This window comes from Microcaecilia unicolor, chromosome 5, assembly GCF_901765095.1.
Source record: "Microcaecilia unicolor chromosome 5, aMicUni1.1, whole genome shotgun sequence".
Lineage (NCBI taxonomy): Eukaryota > Metazoa > Chordata > Amphibia > Gymnophiona > Siphonopidae > Microcaecilia > Microcaecilia unicolor.
This window is the reverse complement of record NC_044035.1, coordinates 296,595,363-296,623,362: the sequence shown is the minus strand read 5'-3', so window position 1 is coordinate 296,623,362 and position 28,000 is coordinate 296,595,363. Positions and strand designations below refer to the sequence as shown.

Sequence of the window (28,000 nt, the reverse complement as noted above, 5' to 3'; positions counted from 1 at the left end):
ATGGAAACCCCTAAAGTAAAGAAAATATAGACTCTCATATGCCTGGTCTGTATAAGCCAAGCTTGCAGTCCTCACTGTCATTTGAAAGTCTGCATTTTTCTAAGATTATGCCTTTATAATCAGCATATTGCAATACAGTATCTACAACTGATAATGCTACAATAAGGGCCCTGTTTACTAAGGTGCGCTAGCATTTTTAGAACATGCTAAAAATTAGCATGCACTAACCGTGTAGACACCCATTATGAGCATCTACACAGTTAGCGTGCACTATTGCTTAGTGTGTGCTAAAAAGGCTAGCGTGCCTCTAGCACAGCTTATTAAACAGAGCCCTAAATCTAAAAATGTTCACTTCAGAACAATGACGTTCAGTAGAGCTTGTGAGAGGAAAGTTTATCCAGATAGCTTTAACTGGAGAACTTCAGAGGAACTTATCCAGATACTCCCAGATTATATAAGCAGTGACTAAAGTTCTGCATGCAAATCAGCACGTGTAGCCAATTTCCACATGGAACTTAAATGGTTAACAAGCCAGTCAGTGCCAATAATTGGATGTTAGCAAGCAATTTTCGGTACAAATTGTGACTAATTAGGATTTATACGCATAACTCACTAAACGTATTCTATAAAGTGATGCGAGTAAATTGGACCATGCGGATCTCAAAAGGGGGTGTGGCCATGGGAGGGGCATGGGTGTGTCATGGGTATTCTGAAAATGTACACGCACTGTTACAGAATATGCCTGATCTGTGCCAAAATAATATGTGGGCATTTACACAAGGTTTTAGTTGGCATAAATGTCTGTGCCTAAATTTCTGTCACTGGACGGCTGCTATGCGTATTCTATAAACTTCACCAAACGTTAGGCAAGGCTTATAGATTAGTGCTAAGCATGTTTTTTTTAATGCTGATTTTGTGGGTGCCATATATAGAATCTAGTCCATAAAGTGTTCTCTGAATATACCTGAAGAAAATGATCTGGATAACTTTAGGACAGGTAATCCACTCATCCAGATTTGTCAGACTCCATCCAACTGGAACTAAGGATGCATGCAGCTTTCACAGTATGACGAGGATGAAGAAGTTAAAGAAGACCGCGGCTGGGGTTGGGGTCCCCCGTCAGCTGAAGCAATATTTTTAAAAGCCGGCAGGAGAAAGCGGACCTCGGGGGTAGGTGATGGCGGTAGGCGGGGGAGGGAGGAAGGGTTAACGGCGGTAGGGGAGTCCGGGGCAAAATCTGCGGGGGCCCAGGCCCCTGTGGCCCCATGCAGATACGCCCCTGGTTGAAGGTATGGGTGGAATTCAAAACGAGAGTGGGCACCTGTTTGGTTGGGGGTAAAAGGATGCTGTAAGAATTTGTAGCAAGGAGGTGTGTGATATATGTAGGTGGATATGCAAAGGGTGTTTGATAGATATGTGGGAGTGATATTGAGGAGGTTAATTGTGTGTCTATGAGAGTGCAGATATGGGAATAAGGTGGAATGTGGGGTAGGGTGGTAGGTGTGAGTATAGGAAGAAGCACACTCTTGATCCCTCCCCCCCCCCCCCCCCATACAAGTACACTCCACTGTCCTCTCCCCATGAGGGTTCCTCTTTGTACATTTTCATTTTGCCTGCCTGTTCACTACTGTCACAGATGAATAGAAAAACTGACAACAATGAAAACACAGAGACCTTATTAACTAATGTATGATAGCCCACGTTACTAAGGATAACATATGCATAATTTAATGAATGGGCTTCAGTGGACAGAATGGGGCCTGCATTAAAGAATAGTCATATAAACCTATGATAAGGTTGCCACATGCCAATTTATTTTTTTATTTGGAAAACTTATTATCTATAAGGCACCCAAGGCAAGCTCCAATATTCATAAAATCACAAATAAGGTAAATCAATCTTAATATTAAATATAGCATGAATAAAATAATTTTCCCTGATAATAAATAAAAGTAAAACCTATATTAATAAAAGTAAACACCTATAAATAATTTTTTTTACTACATTCACTACCATATTTGTAAAAAACAAAAAAAGCCAAAGATAATACATATGATCAGAGAATGCCTCAGAAGAGAAAAATGTAAAGCAGCATTGATGGAGCTGAAAGCAACATTTAACAGTAAGGGCTTCCACTTAATTTTTTTCCAGGTACCATGCACTAAAGCTAATGCAAATATTAGCATGCAACCTGAAAATTAAAAAATAGAAAATAACCTAAAAATATGCCACATTAAAGTCCCATGTTATGCTAAACCCAGATTTTAGCACACTTTAATAGAAGAGACCCTAGGTGGTCACCAAAGACAGCAGCTTCTGGGGGGACAACAAGAGTAGCTGCAGACAACACAAAATAATACATCCCGATAACCACACAAACTCAAATCTTCAACCTGTATTTTTACCCACTAGGAGGATGAGCAATTTTCAAATAGCCTATTTGCCTGAGTAAATAGATTTTGGAAATTACCTTCACTGTGCATGAACTAAGTTCATGATAGTGTTGAGCAGGGCTTTTTTGAGGGGGTACTTGGGGGTACTAAGTACCGGCATCTTTTCCATTGTCTACTAAAATTGACCCTTGGTCCCTAAGTTTTAATGAAAGAACTCAGGCTCTACACACCAGTTCTGCCTTCTCATAGATTCTGTGACTGGTTGCAGGGAGCCTGGCTATTGTGGGGTGGGTCCCTCAGTGATCACCCCCATCCCTGAAGGATGGTCTGGCATTTGAGTACCGGCACCTTTTTTGCTAGAAATAATGTACTGGTGTTGAGCGATGTAGTCCTTGAAAGTCCTAAACTGACAGGATGTGCTCTCATATTGGAGATGGGTACTCTGGAAGATGTAGTGAGAAAGCAACTGGGCTTCAGAATACAGTTGAAGATCTAATTGGAAGCTGATAAAAAGCCAAGCAGGGAGGGGCAGTAGAGCACAGAGAAGTGGAATGCTTGGGCTTAGTTCTTAGTTCTTCGAGTGAGATAGGAGCTTGAGAGAATGCTGCTATAGATTTTATTAAAGAATTAAGGAATCTTCAGTGTTTGGGGAAGTTAAGAGAAAGCCAATATATTTCTGCAAAAGATTCTGAGCAGAAGCCATAGGGAAGCATTCATCCAGTCAGGGTTGGCCCAAGAATATCTAACACCCTAAGCAAACTGTACCTCTTGGTCCAGCATCCCCTCTTTCCTATCACCCCAGATGTCTGGTATCTTCCTTCTCTACCACCCAGAGCCCAGAATCTCTCCTCCTCTCCCCTCTCCATCCAACTCCCCCAAGACCCTGTCTAATATTTCACCCTTCTCTCCTCCCTGCCACTTTCACTGTCACTGTTGCCACCAACAGCAATAACCACATACATCTGCAATGGACCTGAGCAGGAAATGCAGTGCAGGGCCTTTGAGTTCCCATGCATGTTCTGGGCCTGGAGCATTCTTCTCCCTCTGACACCAAACTTCCTGATGAAGGGGGTGGGATACAGCCAGCTTTTTGTGCTTGGGTATTCAAAAATCTGCTGCTGTGCTGCTGCTCTCCTGCTGGTCCTGCCAGTGATATGATGTTGCCCCCTCCCCTGAATGTTGCTGTCCTAGGTGAACACCTAGTCCACATAGTAGCAGGGCCATCCTGGCAACTAGCAGTTTAAAATGCCCGGGCAAGTAGTCTGGGGTGGGGGAAAGGGAGACAGGTTTGAATAGACAACCTCATTACCATTATTGATCAGGGACACAGAAAAGATTCTCTTGATAAATTATGTTAAGAGGGTAAGTAATGTCTGTGTTCAGTAGAGGCAGACAAGCTAAGTGGTGCAATCAGCCACTGAGAAGTTAGTTGACATGTTAAAACTCATAGGCTGAAGTCTGTACCATGAATCCTCAGAACAGCTGTGATTAACATAAGAATATACGAATGGACATATTGGGTCACATCAAAGGTCTACTAAGCCCAATATCCTATTTCTAACAGTGGCCAATGCAGGTCACTAATACCTAGCAGGATGCCAAAAATTAGCAAGAGTCCATGCTGCCAATCACCAGGTATAAGCAAGGGCTTTCCCCCCAAGTTTACCTTAATAATAGTTAGGGAACTTTATTGCCTGCTTTTGCATTGTACTCTGGATTAAGTTGTGCAGTGGGGCTGGATAATAACGGTGTTCATGATGAAGCATCCGCTTAAAGGTGTAAATAAACATGTAAATAATGGATCAATATCCTGCCTTATCTCTGAACAAGCAAAGATATATCTGGGTTCCTAACATAAGAGACCCTATCCTAAGCTTCACTGACTTCCAATAGAGGCGAGGGTTAATTTTAAACTATTTATTATACTATATAAGATCTTGTATAGTTAAGTTCTGAAGTATTTAATGTTGTTAATTAAAGTTCCCTGCAAGTAGACAATCTTATTTGTTATAGAATCAAATACAGCTTAGTTTTCCATCTTTGAAAGCAATTAAGATTCATGGGCATTTAATATCAGCAATTTCTTATCAAGCTCCTTCTAACTGGAACTCATTACCAATATCTATATGATTTGAGTCTAATTAGTTTTCATTTAGGAAAAATTTGAAGACATTTTTATTTCAACAATTTATTATTGCAAAAGGACTTTCCGGATAACGTATGTTGTCTGATTTGTGGCTGTGTTGACAGTAAATCAGGGTTAACTACCAGATTCTATATATTGTGCCATGATTTCCATGCAGAAATTAAAGCATATTCCATAACAATGTGTATAAATTAATTAGTTAAGCTAATTAGCACTGATAATTTAATGTTAACAACCAATTATCAGCACTAATTGGCATTAATTACAATTTGCGCACTGTACCCGCTAAGTGTATTCTGCAAAGTGGTGCTTGTAAATTCTAATGCACATTGCTGAAAAGGGGGCATGGCTATGGGTGTGGAATGGGTGGGTTGTGGGTGTTCCGGAAAGCTACGTGCAGGGTTATAGAATACACCTGCTCTGTACCTAATGTAGGGACCCTTTTACTAAGCTGCATAGGCGCCTACGCATGCCCACTGCGTGCCAATTTGGACTTACTACCTGGCTACCACGTGGCCCTTGTGATAATTTCATTTTTGATGCGCGTCCGCTACACACGTCCGAAAAATAATTTTTATTTTCTGACACGCGTCAGCTACAGGAGTCAAGTAGCATTCTACACGTGTAGGTCATTACCGTGGTCAATGGCTGGCAGTAAGGTCTCAGACCCAAAATGGACTCATGGCAATTTTTATTTTGCCGCACGTCCATCTTTGGCAAAAATTTTAAAATGGCATTTTTTTACAGGTGCGCTGAAAAATGGATCTGCATGTGCCAAAAAACCGCAGGCCAATTATCAGCACACCTTAGTAAAAGGTTTACTTGGCGTAAATAGCTACACCTAGAGTTAGGCAATGACATGGCCACTCACCATATTCTATATACCGCGTACTTCATAGAATGTGCATAGGGAAATTTCATTTTGGTGCCTATTTAGGGGTGATATATAGAATCTAGTCCTATAGGTTTATCTAGGTAATGTACAAGATGACTGGAAAATTATTGTAATCCACATAGAACATGAAAGGTAAATACAGGCTAAAAATCTCAAATGTAAAAGTGTACAGAAATGAAGACCTGCTATTTCTAGATGGCTTTTGGAATTGTTTCTAAAAGTGCTGATCCTGCGAGTATGCATTGAAGCACCGCACTTTACATTATCCCTCCCTTTCCTCCCTCCCTTCTCTTCTTTTCCTTGTTTCCTATCAGTAAATATGGTTGTATTCTTTCCTATTTTCGACAGGAGTTCTTACAATTTTTATATGGAATTTTATGCATTGCTCACCGCTTTGATCTTCTTTTTAGAAAAGGCGGTATATATCAAGTTTTAAAATAAACTTATACTACCCTTGCACATTTTCTGTCAAAACCCATTCCACAGTTTTGGAATGTAGTAATTGGAAGACCTTAACATTAGCATGTTAATAAATAGATAGTAATGAAATAATGGGTGAACAAAAGGCTGCTATTTGATCTATTTGATCTATTTTAATACAAAATTGTATTTATAGACATTAATAAAGAATATTACATCTACACATCTAAATAAACAAAGTAGTCAAGGAAACAAAAATCCTCCAGTATTCTAGTGAGCTTTAAGTAAAATTCAGTTTTATTCTAAGACAAATGTTTCTGGGTATGTTGAGGAATTGGTGTAACAAGAATGAATACTGCATAGACCTCACGGATTTAATTTATTTTAAAATATGAAGTTGTTTGTTTTGTTTTGATTTTTTTACTGGTGCCGGGGAGGGGCAGGATTTGGCTTAAGATATGCAGTACATGTACTGTCATCAGAATGTTTTTATCAAATAATACTGATATAAAAGCATTCATCTGTCAGCTTTGTAGATGTAGTTTTGCTAACACTGTCCCTTTAAATTTTGAATATTTTCTTGACTCACCAGTTTCCTTCCCTTGTCTAAAGCTCTGAGAAATCAAACATGTTCAGAAATAATGTACTCATAAGATCGGCCTGACCTTTGATTATGGTGTTCTGGATTCAGTGAAATTTCTGCTTCAGTATCTTCAAATGTCAGTGTGGAAGTAACTATAAGATTTTTCTCATAAATCATTTTACTGCCAGCTAACAAAATATGGTGCATTTCATTCTTTCACTGAAATACTTTAAACCTGCTAGATGAGTTTTCTATTTGCAACCACAATTCGGGGACACTATATACAAATTTACATCATCTGTTTTTTTTTAGATTTTAAAATGATAACATTTCTCACTATGGAAATATAGCCATTGCTGTTTCAATATTACAGCAATAAATAGTGCATAGCATTCAAAAAAACTTCTTTAATGTAAAGAAAAATATTCAGAACATATATTTTCCTGTTTAGCTTTACTGGTACAATATAATCCATTAAGATGGACTTTCAGTACTAGTATTGCATTTTATCCTTTAGAAAACAGTAAATAAAACAACAGCAGTTTTATACACACAGACACACTTTCTGTGAACGATAATTACTTTTTTTATATATACAAAAGAATTCCTGGAGAGTTTAATTATTACATCAAGATTACTGTGCAGGGATTGTGCTACCAATTATCTAAGCAAATTAAATTCAGAGCTTGTACAGACAGTTCCTTGCTTGTAGTTAACTACCCCCCTCTGGTAAAATATAAGAATAACATATGCCCACACATCCAATGTATATTTACCAAGCTGTGGTAAAAGGGACGCTGCACTTGCAGCAGTTTGTGTTTTTGCTGCTCGCTGAGGCCCCTTTTACTGCAGAGGGTAAAGAGGCCGAAAAAAGAAATGTCCGTGCGGTAAGTTTGCACTTGCCACATGGCCATTTCAGGGGAGAGCACTTACCATCACCCATTGAGGTGGCGGTAAGGGCTCCCGCTCTAATCTGGCAGTAACCCCGGTAGTAAAAATACAGAAATAAATTCCATAGCGCCATAAATGGCTGCTGAGGTAGCCCGGGTGGTAGTTCCAGATTGGCATACAACAAGCCTATTGCCGCGGGCCAACCCTTTAGTAAAAGGGCCCCATAGGGAGCAGAATGGGGTGGGCTCTGACCTGACCAATATTTTGCCCAACACAGCATCAGCAACTAGCGAGCTCAGGGGCAGTGCCAGAAATTGGTTGGTTTGGCCTCTCCTATTAAAAAGGTGTTCTGCTATTCTTGAACAATGACAGGTGGCTTTTTTTTACATTAAACATGAATATAATTTACAAAAATATTCCAAACCGTATTTAATCTGAGGGTTTGGGAAAATACAAGAGTCGAATACTTGAATCTTTAAGCATTTCCCCATACACACAAAACCCCTCTTTCTATAATCTTAGTTCTTAAATGTAAGCACCATTTGTGCACTAACTGGCCGATATTCAAAGCAAGTTAACCATCTGGAAAAAGCAGCCAACTGGTTAACTTGCTTGTTCATGGCTATCCGGTCATTTTCAGCTGTACTTAAACTAGTTAGTGATGTTAAAAATGACTGGTTAGTGCCAAACATCATGCTGGCTATGTCAGTGACGTTCTAGGGACAGAGTCAGTATGTCCCAATATTGAGACGTAATGACCAGGTTTAGCAGATAAATAAGACCACATAAATAGCTGTCCTATCATTATCTACTAACCCGTGGCCGGTTAAGTCTGAACATTAAGTGGTCATGCGCTATCTGGAATTTTTAAAAAATGGATATTTAATGGCGAAACCCGGACAGGGCCCAAGATTGAATTTCCAGTTTTAGTGTCGGCGGCAGAGAAAAAAAAACGCTGTCCACCACTGACTGAATATCGGGGGGGGGGGGGGGGGGGGGGTGAGATTACAGAATACCAGCACTTACGCATGGGAATGTAATATTTACGCACATATGGCATGCTAAATGCTATTCTACTAACTTAGCTCAAAATGTGCATAGCTCACATTTGCAAGGGGGTACATATGTGGGCAGGGTGTGGGCGGGGTATAGAAAATGCTAAAATGTGGCTTTCCCCAACACCACTTAGCCCCTCCCCCATCTTGTCCTAACTCTGCTCCTTTTCTCACCTTTTGTACTGCTATTTTATATTTTAATTGTTAACCGCTTAGGGGGAGATTCTATATATGGCACCTAAAAAATCGTATTCTGCAATCAATGCCTAGATTTAGGCACTGTTTATAGAATACACTTAGTTGATATTTCAGCGCCTAAATCTATGCACATCCATTTACACCAATGAAAACATGACATAAATCCCAGAGCGAAGATTTAGGCACACTGGATCATATTCTATAACTAAATGCGTAAATTTTGGAACACCCACAAAATGCCCATTTCCCCTCCCATAACCATGTCCCATTTTGTCTGTATGTGTTAGAAGTTTGGCGCACAATGTTACAGAATACGCTTAGCGACTCGTGCGCCTACATTCTAATCAGTGTCATTATTGCTTGTTAAAGGGCCCTTTACTAAGGCGCTCCAAAAAAACGCCCTGCACTGGTGTAGGTGCGTGTTTTGGATGCATGCATGGCCATTTTTAAGCGTGCCTGGAAAAAAGGCCTTTTCTTTGTGGGTGAAAATGGACATGCGGCAAAATTAAAACCAGCGTGCATCCATTTCCGGCCTGAGACCTTACCACCACACATTGACTTGGCGGTAAGGTCTCATGCACTAATTGGGTGGTAGGCGTCAGCGTGTGTAAACTGACGATTACTGCTGAGTAAGCGCCACGCAGTAGAAAATACAAAATATTTTCTACCGTGTGTTTTGGACACGCGTCAAAAATGGAATTACTGCCCAGGACACACGGTAGCCGAGCACTAGTTCCAATTTGGCATGCGTTGGACGCACATAGGCACCTATGCACCTTAGTAAAAGGACCCCTAAGTGCTGTTATCAGCGCTCATTAGCTGTTTAGCTTGTTAACTTACGCAGGCGTGCTGTATAGAATCTTGGGGTTCATGCCTATGTGTAGGCCTAGCAGTGTATCAAATGCGCAGAAATAAAAATGCACCATTTAAGCACAATCATTTAAGCCCTGCTCGCACCGAAATGATGATGTGTAAATGCTGACTAATTCTGTTCTAGAATGGCATTTGAGCACTCAGCATTTTGTCCACATTTTGGCACCTATCTTTTGGCCTATTATACTGAATTGCCAAACAGGGTAATTCTATAAAGTGTGAGCTAACATTTATGCACTCATTACGCATGTAAATGTTTAGCATAATGGCATATAATCACATACATGTGGAAATGCCAACTTTCTGTCTGAGTGTTATTCTGTAAGTAGAAGCATAATGTACATAGTGCAATGCATAATTTACATAACGCCAAATATTCAAAAGTATTTAACCCACCAGGAACGGCACCTGACCGGTTAAATACCCTCAAGCTGGCTATCCGCTGATAGTCAGTGGGAGATAACCGGCAATCTCCCGCTGAATATCCTGGTCAGCGGCTAGCCCAGTCAGCAGCTATGTCACATGGCATAGCCGGTTACCGCCGATTTTCAGCGGCTGACCGGTTAAGTTTAGTGGCCAGATAGACCCACATAAATAGCAGGTCTATCTTTAACCGCTAGAACCTAGCCAGTCAGACGATGAATATCAACTTAACCGGCTATGTTTGTGGCACCAAAAAAACCTAGATACAGCCCCGGCATTGACTTTCCAGGTTCGCCGGCAACAGGGGGAGTTAGCTGGTCTAACTCCTGCTGTGTCAATATCGGAACCATAGTGTGCATTTTACAGGTTGGTGTACACATAGGCAGAGTCTGGACAGAGCATGGGTGAGATTCATAAATACATGCGTAACATACAGAATACTAAAAGATTCACTGGCCTTTAAAATACACAGCCTATTAGATAATCTATCTAGTTAGTTTACCAACTATTCAAAATAGAATTACATATTAAAACAAGTCACAGACTTATAAAATGATAATAAAAGAAGGAAACACAAAATTACAATTATCAACAGGAAAGAAGAGAACTGAAAGACATGCTGCTGCAGGCCCCAAGCTCCAAAACAATAGCCATGCTCACCTCACCCCAACAGCTGGCCTCAGGATTCAAAGGCCTTAGTGAAAAAGTAGGTTTTGAGACTAGTTTTGAATTTACAGTAGGAAGATTCTAACCTTAAATGCAAAGGAAGAGGGTAAATGCAGTAATGCTAAAGATGGACTGATGTTAGCGTCTAACCCTGAAAGATGGCATAGCCAATAACTTTTGTACAGCAGATCTTAAAAGATATGAGGAAGAATAAGGAACCAAATTTTGGAATAAGAAAAGAGGTTGACCAGAATGTAGTACCTGTATATAGTATGTGAACTGCTTTGATTGTAACAAGAAAGGTAATATATCAAATCCCTTCTTCCCTCTATTTTATGGACCGAAGTTGGTATCCTGTAAGATATTGGGCACCGATGCTCAGCTCTTAAAAGAGGGGTTAAATGATTTGAACTTTTGAGCACTTAGCATTAACTTAATCAAACAATTTAGGACCAACTGCAATCATCTTAGTTCAATGGACCAGAGACCTTGAAGCATGGCATTAGTTTAGCTTAGTTTATTACATTACAGTGCTCCAAACTTGCTCAGAATTAAAGCATGGACAAGGGGCTGCAGGGCCTGCCTTGTTCAATAGGAGTACACACTTATTCACACTTAGGCGCTTGTACCTAAATTATAGGCATGAATTTCAGCTGTTACAGTAATATTCTATAAAGGAAAGTAGTCACTTACTGTTATAGGAATCACCCCAAAATGAAAGAAAACCTACAGGGGCCTGTTCCTTAAAGTGGGTTATGGTGTTGCAGTTACCATGTGGTAATTACCAGAATTTACATGTGGTAACTGCAAAACCTTTGTGTTAACTGCTGAATCAGTGGATCAGTAGCATAGCCAGACCTTTACATTACCTTACATTCCTCTCTTATGTTCCGCATATATCCACACGGGGCTCAAGGCGGATTACAAAAACAAAGCTAGGGTCTAAAACCTAGGAGTGCACGATAGAACATTTATGTGTAATGCCACAGAGTAGAGAATTCCAGTAAATTAACAAAATGTAGTGTTAATTTTAGCACTAATCCCCCAGATATTCAGCCAGCAATGCGTGGTGACTGCCTGACGCCAGTGCTCAGGCTGGATATTCAATGCCTGCCCATATCTGACAACCAGCATCGATTATCCGGTTTCATTTTTGCCTGTGTCAACTTAACCAGTTAAGATGATATTCAGCACTAATTGGTTAAGTGCTTACCCTGGGGTTCTATATACAGTGGTGGAAATAAGTATTTGATCCCTTGCTGATTTTGTAAGTTTGCCCACTGACAAAGACATGAGCAGCCCATAATTGAAGGGTAGGTTATTGGTAACAGTGAGAGATAGCACATCACAAATTAAATCCGGAAAATCACATTGTGGAAAGTATATGAATTTATTTGCATTCTGCAGAGGGAAATAAGTATTTAATCCCTCTGGCAAACAAGACCTAATACTTGGTGGCAAAACCCTTGTTGGCAAGCACAGTGGTCAGACGTCTTCTGTAGTTGATGATGAGGTTTGCACACATGTCAGGAGGAATTTTGGTCCACTCCTCTTTGCAGATCATCTCTAAATCATTAAGAGTTCTGGGCTGTCGCTTGGCAACTCGCAGCTTCAGCTCCCTCCATAAGTTTTCAATGGGATTAAGGTCTGGTGACTGGCTAGGCCACTCCATGACCCTAATGTGCTTCTTCCTGAGCCACTCCTTTGTTGCCTTGGCTGTATGTTTTGGGTCATTGTCGTGCTGGAAGACCCAGCCACGACCCATTTTTAAGGCACTGGCGGAGGGAAGGAGGTTGTCACTCAGAATTGTACGGTACATGGCCCCATCCATTCTCCCATTGATGCGGTGAAGTAGTCCTGTGCCCTTAGCAGAGAAACACCCCCAAAACATAACATTTCCACCTCCATGCTTGACAGTGGGGACGGTGTTCTTTGGGTCATAGGCAGCATTTCTCTTCCTCCAAACACGGCGAGTTGAGTTCATGCCAAAGAGCTCAATTTTTGTCTCATCTGACCACAGCACCTTCTCCCAATCACTCTCGGCATCATCCAGGTGTTCACTGGCAAACTTCAGACGGGCCGTCACATGTGCCTTCCGGAGCAGGGGGACCTTGCGGGCACTGCAGGATTGCAATCCGTTATGTCGTAATGTGTTACCAATGGTTTTCGTGGTGACAGTGGTCCCAGCTGCCTTGAGATCATTGACAAGTTCCCCCCTTGTAGTTGTAGGCTGATTTCTAACCTTCCTCATGATCAAGGATACCCCACGAGGTGAGATTTTGTGTGGAGCCCCAGATCTTTGTCGATTGACAGTCATTTTGTACTTCTTCCATTTTCTTACTATGGCACCAACAGTTGTCTCCTTCTCGCCCAGCGTCTTACTGATGGTTTTGTAGCCCATTCCAGCCTTGTGCAGGTGTATGATCTTGTCCCTGACATCCTTAGACAGCTCCTTGCTCTTGGCCATTTTGTAGAGGTTAGAGTCTGACTGATTCACTGAGTCTGTGGACAGGTGTCTTTCATACAGGTGACCATTGCCGACAGCTGTCTGTCATGCAGGTAACGAGTTGATTTGGAGCATCTACCTGGTCTGTAGGGGCCAGATCTCTTACTGGTTGGTGGGGGATCAAATACTTATTTCCCTCTGCAGAATGCAAATAAATTCATATACTTTCCACAATGTGATTTTCCGGATTTAATTTGTGATGTGCTATCTCTCACTGTTACCAATAACCTACCCTTCAATTATGGGCTGCTCATGTCTTTGTCAGTGGGCAAACTTACAAAATCAGCAAGGGATCAAATACTTATTTCCACCACTGTATCACACTTTAATTTCCATGTGGAAATCGAAGTGTATCCTGTAACGGTGCGCATAATTTAATTGGTTAACTAGCTAATCAGCGCTGTCAATTGGATGTTAACATGCAATTATCAGCACTAATTGGCATTAAGATTTACACGCATAACCCGCTAAGTGTATTCTGTAGCGTGGTGCACTTAAATTCTAAGTCGTATAGTTGAAAGGGGGTGTGGCCATGGGTGGGGCATGGACATTTCTAAAATCTAAGCACTTTGTTATAGAATACACCTGTGTAAATGGCCATGACTAAATTTGGTCACATGGAGAGGCACTCAGGGGACCTTTTACTAAGCTGTGATAAAAAGTGGCCTGCGGTAGTGTATGCGCGTGCATTGGGTGCGCGCAAGGCCAGTTTTTACTGCACCTACAAAAAATGAGGACTTTTTTAATGGGAAGGGAAAAGGGCCTGCAGTAAAAATGAAACCAGCATGCGCCCAAAACTGGCCTGAGCCCTTAACTCCACCCATTGATCTAGCAGTGAAGGCTCACGCGCTACACGCGCAGTGACCAGTTGGCATGTGTCAAGTGCCAATTACTGCCAGAACTGGCGCATGTAGGAGGAAATGAATAAAATATTCATCCAGGCATTATGGGCGCACACCAAATCTGAAATTGCTGCTAGAAGGGCACGCTGGCCTGGCAGTATTCTCATTTTCGTGTGCGCTGCACAGGCGTAGAGCCTACCACAGCTTAGTAAAAGGTTCCCTCAGTGTATTCTATACACCATATGGAAATTTAAGTCTATTCTATAAAATATAGGTGTGCTTTAGAGAATACGCCTAGGCATACTTGTTTTCTGTGCGGAATTTTCAGGAGCCATATATAGAATCTAGTGCTTAATGGTTAAAGATAGCATATTTATGTGGCCTGTTTTAACCATTACAGAAGAAAAACTCCACTGAGGGAAAGCACCGAGAATCAAACAGTAGAGAAGAAAGCGGTGTCCAGGAGAAATCTTTATTAAACAACAATCTTCAATAAACAATCAAAGGGTTATCTCTCACTAAATATCTGCAGTTAGCCGCTAAAACGCTATTTAACCAGTCTGGAGCTGTCCCTATTCGGTCAGAATATGGTTTCGGAACAAAATAATTTTTATGGCCCTTTTAAAAAGAGCATAATTGGTCTCACTATGTGTCTGAAATAGCAGCAGATTCTTTGATTTCACTGCTTGATTTAAAAAAATGCTGCATTGAAGTGTTTAGTACAATTAAACCTCTCGGGTTCGGAAAACACAGCTTAAATTGATTTTGAATCAGGTGTTTTGAAGATGAACAAGCAGAGGAAATTAAAGCATGCATGTAGGATGTGGGTGGGCAAGAAATGATGCTCTTCCCTAATACCCCCCCCCCCAACCCCACTGCAAACCCCAAATGAAACTTTAAATACCTAAGCTAGCAGGGATTCCCAAGCCTCAGAAGCTCAAGAAGTTGTCCTCCAAAGACCAGAAACTCCCCAAAGCTAGCAGTTAGCAAACCTTACTATGGACTGCCTCTGCACTGCCTCCCACCCCACCCCATGAATGCGCAGTTTGTGCACATGCATGAAAACCAAGCAAGCAAGCCTGGGGGAGAGGCCAGTGCAGCAATGGCCCATGGAAAGTGCTCTGACATCGAGTGCTGGGGAATTTCACAACAAGGTTCAAAAGATAAACCTTGCTTTCTCTACCTCACCACCTCTCCCTCCACTAGTCCGTTCCCCTCTCTCTCCTTCCCCTCATTCCCTTTCCTCCTTTCCTGAAGTTACTATTGAGGAAACAACACTTCTCCTTTCTTCCTCAAAATGTACCACCTGTTCCTCTGATCCCATTCCCACCCACCTTCTTAATGCCATCTCTCCTGCTCTTATTCCTTTTATCTGTCACATTCTCAACCTCTCACTTTCCACTGCGACTGTCCCTGCTGCCTTTAAACATGCTGTGGTCACACCTCTCCTTAAGAAGCCTTCACTCGACCCTACTTGTCCCTCTAATTACCGACCCATCTCCCTCCTTCCTTTTCTCTCCAAATTACTTGAGCGTGCTGTTCACCACCGCTGCCTTGAGTTTCTCTCCTCACATGCTATTCTTGACCCACTACAATCTGGTTTTCGCCCTCTCCACTCAACCGAAACTGTGCTTACTAAAGTCTCCAATGACCTATTACTGGCTAAATCCAGAGGTCAATATTCCATCCTCATTCTTCTTGATCTTTCCGCTGCTTTTGACACTGTCAATCACAGCATACTTCTCGATACCCTGTCCTCACTTGGATTCCAGGGCTCTGTCCTTTCCTGGTTCTCTTCCTACCTCTCCCTCCGCACCTTTAGTGTTCACTCTGGTGGATCCTCTTCTACTTCTATCCCTCTGCCTGACGGCGTACCTCAGGGTTCTGTTCTTGGTCCCCTCCTCTTTTCTATCTACACTTCTTCCCTTGGTTCATTAATCTCATCCCATGGCTTTTCCTACCATCTCTATGCTGATGACTCCCAAATCTACCTTTCTACCCCTGATATCTCACCTTGCATCCAAACCAAAGTTTCAGCGTGCTTGTCTGACATTGCTGTCTGGATGTCTCAACGCCACCTGAAATTAAATATGACCAAAACCGAGCTTCTCATTTTCCCCCCCAAACCCACCTCCCCGCTCCCCCCGTTTTCTATTTCTGTTGATGGCTCTCTCATTCTCCCTGTCTCCTCAGCTCGAAACCTTGGGGTCATCTTTGACTCTTCTCTCTCCTTCTCTGCTCATATCCAGCAGATTGCCAAGACCTGTCGTTTCTTTCTTTACAACATCCGTAAAATCCGCCCCTTTCTTTCCGAGCACTCTACCAAAACCCTCATCCACACCCTTGTCACCTCTCGTTTAGACTACTGCAATCTGCTTCTTGCTGGCCTCCCACTTAGTCACCTCTCCCCCCTCCAGTCGGTTCAAAACTCTGCTGCCCGTCTCGTCTTCCGCCAGGGTCGCTTTACTCATACTACCCCTCTCCTCAAGACCCTTCACTGGCTCCCTATCCGTTTTCGCATCCTGTTCAAACTTCTTCTACTAACCTATAAATGTACTCACTTTGCTGCTCCCCAATATCTCTCCACACTCGTCCTTCCCTACACCCCTTCCCGTGCACTCCGCTCCATGGATAAATCCTTCTTATCTGTTCCCTTCTCCACTACTGCCAACTCCAGACTTCGCGCCTTCTGTCTCGCTGCACCCTACGCCTGGAATAAACTTCCTGAGCCCCTACATCTTGCCCCATCCTTGGCCACCTTTAAATCTAGACTGAAAGCCCACCTCTTTAACATTGCTTTTGACTCGTAACCACTTGTAACCACTCGCCTCCACCTACCCTCCTCTCTTCCTTCCCGTTCACATTAATTGATTTGATTTGCTTACTTTATTTATTTTTTTGTCTATTAGATTGTAAGCTCTTTGAGCAGGGACTGTCTTTCTTCTATGTTTGTGCAGCGCTGCGTACGCCTTGTAGCGCTATAGAAATGCTAAATAGTAGTAGTAGTAGTAGTAGTGCTGCAGGTGAATCTTTTCTGACTGGGCTTGGGGATCACCACCAGCCATAGCACTGGTACTGCAATTGGGGGGGGGGGGGGGGGGGACTGAGCTCAAAATGGGGGAAAGAAGGATCCCTTGGGCCCCCCTAGGGTTACCATATGGCTCCAGAAAAAGGAGGATGGATTGAGCCAGCCGGGTTTTACTTCCATTGCTTTCAATGGAAAGCAATGGAAGTAAAACCCAGCTGGCTCAATCCGTCCTCCTTTTTCTGGAGCCATATGGTAACCCTAGGCCCCCCCCCCCCCCATGGCAACACCACTACAGTGAATGCAGAGAAAATTTCTTTACCCCATTGCACACCAGATTTAGCAATGTAATTAACCACAATTGCATAATTAACCTTAATTCTATGAACCCTACTACCCATCACATATCCAGGAGGCAACGACAATGACCACGACTATCTTTCCCACCAAAATTCCCTATGCTCATCTTGTAACCCATCCCCCTCCCACCTCCTCTACCCTTGCTCACACCTCTCCACCCATATCCTTCTCTACCTACCTATCACTTTTGTTATTCCGCTATACTTAACTTTTATTCTCTTTATCAATCTCCAGTAATCCCTATTACTATGTAAGCTGCATTGAACCTGCTTTGAGTGGGAAAGCGCGGGTTACAAATGTAATAATAAATAAATAAATAAAACATCTCATGACATGGTTTTAACTATTCCATGTTATCTGCCACATTAACAGTTAAAAGGCAGTAATTACTTCTCCATTAACTGTAAGGTGCACTCCTTCCCCATTTCATACTCACTTTTGACTTAGCTGTTTAATGTAGGAATTGCTGGCAAGGTACAGCTAATCCTGAATTAAACAACTGATGCAGTATTAAATAGGTCCATTTGATGGGCATGTTAGAGTAGCCTAGTGGTTAGTGCAGCGGACTTTGACTCTGGGCAAGTCACTTAACCCTCCATTGCCCTAGGTACTATGTAAACATCTTTGAATGCAGACACTGAGGCATCCTTCAGTAGTTTCCCACTCAGCGCGTGCTAATCCCACACTAGAAAGTATTTTTTTCTAGCATGGGAGGTATGCCCATGGGCGGAGAGTAGGCATGCCTGCGCTAATCAGGTATCAAAAAATAGAACCAGAGACTCAGAGTGGAAACAAGGTGTAGATAGGAGGTTGACCCCACATTTGAAAAAACTAACACACTTTTTGAATGAATTTGGAGAGTTCTCAGAGTATTGACTCACCCAAATGAGACTACACACAAGTGATTTAAATCTCTAAGGGTGGTTGAGCATCTCAATCATAGAACTTCTCCGTGGTTTTTATTTTTTATCTTTTACAAATCATTTACAAAACCACACTGTAGTGCTCTAATCACATAATAGTGAATAACTAAATCAAAAATTTTTTTCAAAATAACAGAAAAAATGTGAGAATCAATCACTTCTACCTCTTGTTCCACTCGCCTTCAATCTCAAATATTTCAAAAACATATATGACCTGATAAAGGTCTAATAATCTTCTAATTCACAAATGAGGCACTTATCATGTTATGTTGAATGACTCTCCTTTAAGCTGTTCAATGGGTTGCTCTCATATTTTCATCCATCTTGCTTCCCACAAGAACATCGGGTCATTATTACTTTGTTCTCAATTGTTCCACGGTGTATCCTAATCCTGGTAAGGGCTATCTGTCAACCTCACAAGGACGTGCTTGTATTCTCTCCTTAGATCATAAAGAGTCCAGCTCTGCAGGGTTTCGTGAAAAACTTCCTCAGGAACTCCAGTATGATTTCTAATAACAAAAGTGAAGCAAAGAAAGGTGCCTCTGCCAGCTGTGTGTTTTTCTCAGTTCAATCTCAATTTTTGTTTAGCTGGTCTGCGCTAATCAGGTGGCACGGGAACATTATCTCGTGCTACCTAATTAGCATGGGAGTAGTATGGGAGCCCTTACCACCCCCTAATGGAGAAATTAGCACTTGACCATTACAAAAAAGTATGGGATGGTGGCCATTTTAGCGCCACGCTAAAAGTGGCCGCAGTGCACAGAAAACCCCTCACACTGACACTAGCGCCGGCCACTATTTAGCACGGCTTGGTAAAAGGGTCCCTAAGTAATTTAAGAAAATAGCCAAAATTTCTTTTTTTTTTCTATACATACAAAATAACTGGTTTCTAACTGTAACTACAGAGGAAGACCTATTCCACTATTTCTGGGATAAGCAGCATAAAATGTTGTGTACTTTTTTGGGATCTTGCCAGGTATTTGTGACTTGAATTGGCCACTGTTGGAAACAGGATGCTGGGCTTGATGGACCTTTGGTCTTTCCCAGTATGGCAATACTTACAGTATGTAAGTTACTGTACCAGAGAAAGGTCTCACCCACGCATATGGCATATCTCCTTAACTGTCAAATAAGCTAAACAGTCCTGACTTGACCTCAGTACAAGAGAGAAAATATTGCAAAACCTGCTGAGCTAAATGTGAGGGAGCCGAGCCCTTCTAAATTCTGAAAACCAGGAAAGTGCCATTTACAATCAAAGATCAGGTTAAACTTGAAAGCAAAAGTCAGTAGAAAAGTCAAGTCTGAAAAAGAACAAAAGCTTTTCATGTGTAGACCAAAGACTGCCCTCCTGCTGTGTGTTCCCTCTGCTAATTTGTACATAGTCAGGCTTTTGCAGTTCTTCAGGAAACAAAGGTATGATTTCAATAACCTCAGACTTGCTTTGTTTTATTTTAAGTACTTGCCCTAGAGTTAGAGAATCACTTCAATTCAGATACAGTCTCAAATGAATCAGATTTCATCCTATGTAGACTGACTAAAGGCAGAATTTAAAATCACTTCGAAGTTGCTTCTCCCATAGTGTCAGTCTCATATACAGGAAAGTTTTTGATTTGCTTTCAATTTACCTCATGCCTTTCTCAGTAGTTTGAGGTGAGTTACATTCAGATATCCTATCCTATATAATAAAACGCTCCTCCAACATTCTGAAGCTGACTGCATGGCTGAGGCATTCCTGCTCTCTGTATCCATCTCCTGAATTGACATCACGTACTTCCGGGTTCGTCACAAGCAGAAGTGACCAACCACACAAGGTTTCTCGGCTTCAGAATGTTGGAGGTGCATTCTATTAAATAGGATTGGTCAGTTCCTTGAAGCACAACCAGAGCACAGCGCCCTGCACAGTAACGCTCAGACACCAGAGAGAGGGGGGGGCCTGACACCAGAGGGGGGGAGGTATCTCTGTCACACACACACTCTCTCTCTCACAGTCAATGTTTTTCTTTCTCTCTCTCACTCTCACACACTCTATGTCTCACACTGTATCACATTCACTCTATGTGTCACACAGTTACTCACACACTCTCATGGTCTCATACACTCAGTCTCACAGAGAATCTGTGTCTCACACACACTCTCTCTCTCTCTCGCACACACTGTATCTGTGTGAAACACTCTCTCTCTCTCTCTCTCTCTCTCACACACACTGTCTCACATATGTACTTGCACACACTCTCATTCTCACACACACTCTCTCTTTCACAGACACACTCGCACCCTGACTCACTCTCTCTCTCACACACACACTCGCACATTCACTCTCTCTCTCACACACATCTTTCGTTTCAATAATACGGTCGGGGCCCGCCAAATCTCAACATTTGGGCCGGCGTTAGAGATGGCCGGCGTTAGAGATCGCCGCCATTGGTTTCCCGCCGATAATGGAAACTAATGGTGGCCATCTCAAACCCGGCCAAATCCAAGCCATTTGGTCATGGGAGGAGCCAGCATTTAGAAAGGGGGATACAGAAGTGAGGCATGTCATCTCATTCATCTCAGAGGAGGTTAGTTGGAAGTTACAGCCACACTCATGGAAGGGTAGCTGCAACCTCAGGCCTTGATCTGGGACAGAGGTGTTATGACTTACTAGTTGCCTATTAGCCACATGGAAACTGTTATTGTACAGGACATTTGCATTATTAAATAAATACATTTACAAATGAGTACAGGTGCCCTGTTTATAATACTTACGTTGAGCCCTGAGGCACCGTCTCAATACCCTAATCATGTCAGGGCTCTCCCTCTTCATTCTGCGGAACCTCCGCCGAAGGGACTCGAGGTCCCTCCGAATGCCAAATCTTCCGCAAGATATGTTTGTACATCAGGAGTCAGGGGATGGCCCTTCTTGCCTTCACACACAGATTCATTTGGAAATCAAATAGGAGAGACTCACAACACTGATTGGGGGGGGGGGGGAACGTTACATTGGTACAGATGATGTCATTGAGGTGGACATGAGGACAGAGAGTACCGTTTGTATGCAGTATTGTAGGGATGTGGGAATGTTTTTCCTTTCTAGTACATAGATTCTATTAATGAATGTGCATATGCACATATCACTGATTACCCTTGAATGCAGACTACAGTTTGTGCTTACACTGCTGAGGGAGCTCTTATATGTGTAGCTACAGGAGGGAGCCCTGATAGCCTAGGAGGTGGGGGGGAGCAAACACCTCTCCAACCTGTCCCTTATCTCATGCCAGGCTTCGATGCAGACAGTCCTGGGGGGCAGGTGGTTGGTGGCGAAAAAGAATTCTTCTGTGCTTTAAGCACAGGTGCACTAGGCACAGAGTCTCCTGCTTGCTAAAATTTGGCTCCCGTCTGAGAGCCATGTTTCTCAGTGAATAACCGTTGGAAAGCATGCATCGCTTTATATGGACTCCCATGCGTGATGGACATCCTTACATGCACAGTTCCATATATGGACAGGTCAGTACATGCACGTCCTGGCATCCATAATGGCTCCACACATGGATGGCCGTCATGCATGGACGTCCATGGTCCTTCATCACGCGTGCGGGGCCTTATCTGGATGAGTACGTATTGACACGTGCGGAGCCTTTCTTATATGGATCATTATCAAGTGTGTGAATTTCATATATACACAATAAAATATGTGTGTTCCTTATATTTTCCATAGCTGCATGTTCCGGAAGTCCCTGATTTGGGCATTTTCAACTGCGATAATGGAATGTCTAAGGACGTCCATACTATTTTTCCATTGTACCTACCTGACTTTGGCAGACTTCGTGAGGGTGTCCTCATTCAGACTTGGACGACCTTATGAAAATGCCCCTCCATATGTGTCTGGGGGCTTTTTACCTACTGCAGTAAAAAGGGCCCTAGTGCACAGGAAAAATGGCCCCCACCACTAGTGCAGGGGCCTTTTTCCTGCAGTTTGGTTAAAAGAACCCCTATGCGAGCCATTTCAGAAATATGAATGTCCATTTTTCCTATAGCTGTACGAAAGCCTGATATCCCATGCCAGTTTCACTTTCAAGAGTTGACATCAACTACTGGGGGATTAAGAGGGGACCTTCCTTAATCCTTCCAGTGGAGTACTGCCCATTCAGAGCATTTTTCTAACACCTAGACATCCAAGGTAGCAAGTCTTAACCCAGACATCCGTATTTTTGGACATAGATATCCATTCCCCTTCTGAAATGGAGAATACACAGCTATATTTTAGGCACAACCTAGTCTTGCCCAAACCATGTTCCTATGCCATATGGACATTCTTCAGCTTCGGACATTCATGTCCTGGCTTTGTAAAATTGGGATTTAGATGTCCATTCAACATAAGAACATAAGTGTTGCCATACTGGGACAGACTGAAGGTCCATCAAGCCCAGTATCCTGTTACCAGGAGTGGCCAATTCAGGTTACAAGCACCTGGCAAGATCCCAAAACAGTAAAATAGATTTTATGCTGCTTATCCTAGAAATAAGAAGTGGATTTTCCCCAAGTCAATCTTAATAATCGTATGAGCTTTTTTTTTTTAGGAAGTTATATAGACCTTTTTAAAACCCTGCTAAGCTAGTAGCTTTACCACATTCTCTGGCAATGAATTCCAGAGTTTAATTACATAGTAACATAGTAGATGACAGCAGAAAAAGACCTTCACGGTCCATCCAGTCTGCCCAACAAGATAAACTCATATGTGCTACTTTTGTGTATACCTTACCTTGATTTATATCTGTCTTTTTCAGACCGTAGAAGTCTGCCCAGCACTAGCCCCACCTCCCAACCACCAGCCCCGCCTCCCACCACCGGCTCTGCCACCCAATCTCGGCTAAGCTCCTGAGGATCCATTCCTTCTGAACAGGATTCCTTCATGTTTATCCCACGCATGTTTGAATTCCGTTACCGTTTTCATCTCCACCACCTCCTGTGGGAGGGCATTCCAAGTATCCACTACTCTCTCTGTGAAAAAATACTTCCTGACATTTTTCTTGAGTCTGCCCCCCTTCAATCTCATTTCATGTCCTCTAGTTCTACCGCCTTCCCATCTCTGGAAAAGGTTCGCTTGCAGATTAATAAATATTTCAACGTCTGTATCATATCACCCCTGTTTCTCCTTTTCTCCAGGATATACATGTTCAGGTTAGCAAGTCTCTCCTCATACGTCTTGTAAAGCAAATCCCATACCATTCTCTTAGCTTTTCTTTACATGATGACTGAAGAAATATTTCTCCAATTTGTTTTAAATTTACTACTTGCTTCATTGCATGCCCCCTAGTCCTAGCTTTTATGGAAAAAGTAAACATACGAGTCACATCCATCCATTCCATTCTACTCATTATTTTATAGACCTCTATCATATCTCTCCTCAGCCATCTCTCCTCCAAGCTGAAGAGCCCTAGCCACTTTAGCCTTTCCTCATAGTGAAGTCATCCCATCTCCTTTATCATTTTTGTTGCCCTTCTCTGTACCTTTTCTAATTCCACTATATCTGTTATGAGATGCGGTAACCAGAATTGCATATAGTATTTGAGGTGCAGTCGCACCGTGGAGCGATACATAGGCATTATAACATTCTCATTTTTGCTTTCCATTCATTTCTTAATAATACCTAACATTCTATTTGCTTTCTTAGCTGCCGCTGCACACTGAGCAGAGGGTTTCAATGTACCATCAACAACAGTAGTGAATGACGACAGATAAAGCCCTGAATGGTCCATCCACGATAACTAGATCCTTTTCCTGATTCCTAATGTGGAACCTTGCATCACATAGCTATAGTTTGGTTTCCTCTTTCCCACATGGATCACTTTTCAACATGTCATTATGTAAGGAAAGTAGATAAAAGCAAGAGGAAAAGGAAGTTAATATGTTTCTCCAAACAAGTGGCGATATCTCTGAAAGAAAGAATAGTGAACCTTCTGGAATCTAATGAGCTGCAAAATGCAAGGCAACATGATTTCCTCAAATGAAGATTGGTCAAACAATTCTGATTGAATTCTTTGATTGGGAGACCTGAAAACTAAATTGAGGAGATATGCTGGATATCTATTTGGATTTCAGTACAACCTTTGATACAGATCCTCATAGTAGGCTCATGAATACACTGTGCAATATATAACATAACAACATATTATATATTGTTTTGTTTTGTTCTGCATTGATTACAATAAAGAAAAAAATCGGAACATAATGAACACAGTGAACAGCCTGGGAATGGGTCTCAAGGTAATGAAATGGATTAGAAACTGGGTTAACTGACAGACAACAGAGGGTGATGGCAAATGGAAGTCACACTGAAGAAAAGAAAGGTAATACAGTGAGGTTGTGTAAAAAAGTGGATCAGTTTTTAAAGTTCTTATGAGCTATCCTTGATCTTGAAAGCTGTTTTTAGGGGACAAAACAAATGTACTCTGGATCCAAGATGGCGATTTGAAAGGACACGAAGATCGCTGCTCCTGATTTCCTGGACGGCCGTGCGTCAGTTCTCCTATTAAACAACATGGGAAAGCGAAAGGGGAAAGCAAAAGCTCCTACCTCCCCGAGCCAAGCTATGGGTCCTGCTGCTCGACAGACCGTCTTGGAATCGTTCGGAGTGACGATCCTCGGAGAGAAACAACCCGTTTCTACAGGGTCCGCTGTTGTTGAAGCGGACCATAGCATTGAGGAGGCTTCGCTTAGTCCTCCTCTGAAAACAGCCCCCCCCCCCCCCCCCCCCCGCGACCAGGAGCAGGTTTTGGTATGGCGGAGATACAGGAGGCTGGTGCGATTAGTTGTATACCGCCACTGCCAACTGTTTTGGGAGGGCCCGTTGTATCCTCGACGCCAACCAAACCAACAATGGAGGAAGTTGTTCCCTCGTCTTTGGATGGCGTCTCTGCTCCTGAAGAAAACCAAGGATTTGCAAGACCAGCTGTGGTAACGCTCGAAGCGCTCTGGGACTCAGTTCAAGGTATACACACTTCTTTACAACTTATTTCTTCCTCTTTTAAAGGGAAAATAACTGACTTGAAAGAAAAACATAAAGATTTGGCTGAAAAAGTCCAAGGGAATACTGATAAGGTAATGACTTTGGGAATAGAGATTTCTAAGTCTCAGAATGTAGTAGCCACTTTAATCAAGGAGAGAGAATTTCAAGCTCGTAAAATATTATATCTGGAAAATCAGAGTCGCAGGAACAACTTGAGGTTTATAAATTTCCCCAAATCTCCTTTGATCTCCCCTTTGGATATGCTGAGGAAGTATTTTACGGATGTATTGGGGTTACCAGCAGCAAGTTTTCCACCTGTTGCTAGGGCCCAGTACATAACTGGAAGGTATAAAGATGGACAACCTCAAGCTGCGCCGGACCTGGATTTGACCCATTTCCTAGAAAGCTCCTTGGAGATAGTGACTGAAAGGACAACTTTATTAGTTACCTTTGCACTAGAGATGGACAGAAATAATATATTTCGGACTTATTTTTGCCATATTAATACAGAATTTATGGGTTCAAAAGTTCAGATTTTTCCAGACTTGGCGAGAGATACCCAGAAGAAAAGAAGAGAATTATTGTCATATAAAACAAGAACTCTCAAACTTGGTGCTAGTTTTTCTTTGAAATTTCCATGCAAATGTTTGGTATCTCTCAATGAAAACAATTATATATTCTTTGAACCCTTAAAGTTATTACAATTTATTGAGGCACAAGAATGTGTGGAAAAGCCTTTAACTGTCTCCCACTGAGGAAAATGCTATTATGTAGGCTTGCAGGATTTTGTTTAATCTCCGAATTTCATTTGTATTAATTTTCCTTTACTTTTTTTCCTAGTGCTTGGATCATAGATTTGATTTGTGGACAAAATTATGGAGAAAGAAATTTCCTTTATTATTGTTAAAATTATTATATTTCTTGTACATTTCCATTACATTTATGTGGATATGTAAATGTTAAAAGATATAAATAAAGTATAAAAAAAAAATGTGTGTGTGAGTGTTGACTATGACAAATAGGAATAAAATTCTAAATGTTACAAGGTGAGTGAAACATTTTACAAAGAGTTTTGAGCAGTCAAGGGAAATTTTTCTGCTTTAGTGAAGGGCTACAAGTGATAGAAAACGTGGAAACGTCATATAATTATTTCAATGACTCAAAGAAAGACCATTTTTCTTAAAAGTGGTAGAAAACCTATCACATCAGCAAAAATGCACACCTATACTTTTTTTTAAAGATACATTTTATTAGTTTTATAACAAAAATATGAACAACATCAACATTTCCAACAAACAGGTAAGAATAATTGAGCAGTTAGATATTCGTTACACACGTAGAAGAGAGAACTAGGTAAGAGTCCAGAGTATCCCACTTGCATATACTTTTGGCTGGAGCTGGCATAAGTGTATGTGCCTAATACTAACTCTACATTGGCAATAGCCTGTGATACTCAAAACAGTTGTGATATTTTCAAATATTAAAGTGGAACAAACCCTCAGAAACCAAAGTAAAATACTTTGGTCAAAAATACTACAAAAAACAGTTTTGTAAATTTTGTTAGTGTTTGATTTCTATCATGGGGTTTATTTGTTCCACTATTTTTTTTTGTGACTTTATATCAAAATTAATAACTGACATTTAAATTCGTGTCATTTTAATTTCAAAGATTTGTGCCAAAACTCAAAGCTGCACTGAGTTGCAGATACTTAGCTTTGAGATTCAAAAGGGCTCAGCAAAAAGAGATTCAAACAGCACCCAGCTTTTAAAGCTCAACGGGGCCCATTTGTTTCGCCCCTTGTCCAGGCTTCATCAGGAACATTGTGCTGTGGTGGCGAAACGCACTAGCTAGCTCATTCGCTTAGAAAGGTTCAAAATGGCGCTGTGTATGTGTATGTGCCTTAGTTCTGGTGATCCACATGTAACTTACTTAACCCCCCCCCCCCCCCCCCCCCAAGGAAGGGAGTTTTTGAAAACAGAAGGGAAATTAAATGTTCGGTTAAAAAGATTTTGAAAAGCAAGACAGCCCTCTTTGGAGCCCTTTTACAAAGGTGCGCCAAAAAGTGGTCTGCAGTAGTGTGGGCGCACGTATTGGACGCATGCCACCGCGTCTGAAAAAAAGGGGGGTTTGGGGACCGGGAAATGGACGTGCAGCAGAATTAAAACCCTGACTGAGGTAAACTGTCTGATAGACAAAGAGAGTATTCTGACATATTCTGCTCTGGCAACAGCCCTGTGATTGAAATGTAACCATTTGAAAATTGTTGTATCACTGAGCTGAGAGGGGAGGTGAACAGCAAGGTGGGCTGGATATGTAAATTGCTCACTGGGAGTAAAGACAGATGAATGATCAACATTTACACACTTTGTGGATGATTAACCTTTAAAGTTGATAAATAAAATTGGGGTTAATAATGCACACATACGACATAAAGGTAACTGAAACTGGTTAGGGGGTCAGGAAAAACTTCTCACCAGAAGATATGTGAGGCAGTCTAGCTCAGACCTCCCTGGTATTCTGACCCATTCATCATTCAATGATATGGAGATTCTGTGCATAATCGCTGTCTCTTGGCCTTAATAAGTGACTTGGACAGCCATCTAGTACACAAGATGCTGAAGAATACTTCCTGAAACATTATTTAACTTCTTCAAGGAATGGACTCTTGAAGGATGACCAGCATCTGTCAGTTATCACTCCGTCCTCTCCTATAGATGATTCTATTAAGAAATTCTCTATCTTCTCTATCTTCAAATTCATAGAAGGCAAACATTTCCTTGTTTTCACTATTTTATCCCTTAAGTAAACTGCC

At 41.8% G+C, this 28,000-nt stretch overlaps 1 protein-coding gene across 1 annotated transcript in view; it reads left to right on the top strand.

Annotated features, from left to right (window-relative positions):
- Positions 1 to 28,000, top strand: part of LOC115471352 (galanin receptor type 1-like) — an 84,245-nt gene that overhangs the window by 15,738 nt on the left and 40,507 nt on the right. The window lies entirely within an intron of this gene.